Here is a 969-nt window from a genome sequence, read left to right as displayed (position 1 = left end):
TCAGTTTCCCAGAAACCCCTGCACCTATCTCCTTAAATCTTGTCAGGCTTCATGGCCTCAGCAGGGGCTACCAAGTCTGCAGTTTTCACCCTGCTGTGCCTTAACACTTACAAGTGACATGAGTTTTGCTTTCATGACTTTGAGGCTTGGCAGACTTCGGGCCCTTAGAAGCGGCTACCATCCCTGCTGTTTTCATCCAAATCTTACAAAAAATGACCAAGTTATAGGCAGTTTTGTGCTTCCCCATTTTAGCCTATGGGCAAAATGCAGAAACAGCGTCTGAACGGCCTCGAAACAGCAAAACAGTTTTGATGAAATGAAACAGAACAGTGCTTTCAAAATTAAACAAAACTTGAAACGAAACACTGGCCCATCAAAACAGCCAAACGGAAGTCGAAATGAAGTGGTGCTGTTTTGCACAGCCCTAAATATAGTCAAATAAGCAAATAGAAGAAGAAGATATATTAAACACATAGATGTAGTAAAATAAGCAAAAAGAAGAACAAGGTATAGTAAAGACATAGAAGATATATTACTTTCACACACATATTTTCCAGATGAGCCTATGAACTTCATTTCATCAGCCTCCTGGATACAAAAACTCATGGACTCAATATAGACATTGGATTTATGACACACTGTAACCTGCCTGACATCTGACTCCCCAGGTACCTCTCCACTTTTATCTGCTACATCCCCCCCACCAGACTCTCTCTTATCCCCTGACACCTCAATTTACATTTTCACTGACTAGCTTTTTTGCCTGCATTGCATGCCAGCCTTTGGCTTCTTCACTATTCATTCCATCCAGGAAGAGCGCACATACACCAACTAGATGCTTCCTCAGCCTGACAAAGGTTTTTAAACTCGAAAGCTTGCTAAGATATTTTTCCAACTATTCAGTTTGTCTAATAGAAAATGTCAGAGTTACCTTTAACTGGTCCATGCTGGGGCCAGGACCCAAAGGGG

This window comes from Gavialis gangeticus, unplaced genomic scaffold (assembly GCF_001723915.1).
Source record: "Gavialis gangeticus isolate Ggan-Ray unplaced genomic scaffold, GavGan_comp1, whole genome shotgun sequence".
In the NCBI taxonomy this organism is placed as follows: Eukaryota; Metazoa; Chordata; order Crocodylia; family Gavialidae; genus Gavialis; species Gavialis gangeticus.
The sequence above is the reverse complement of the archived record's forward strand: the minus strand, read 5'-3'. Positions refer to the sequence as shown.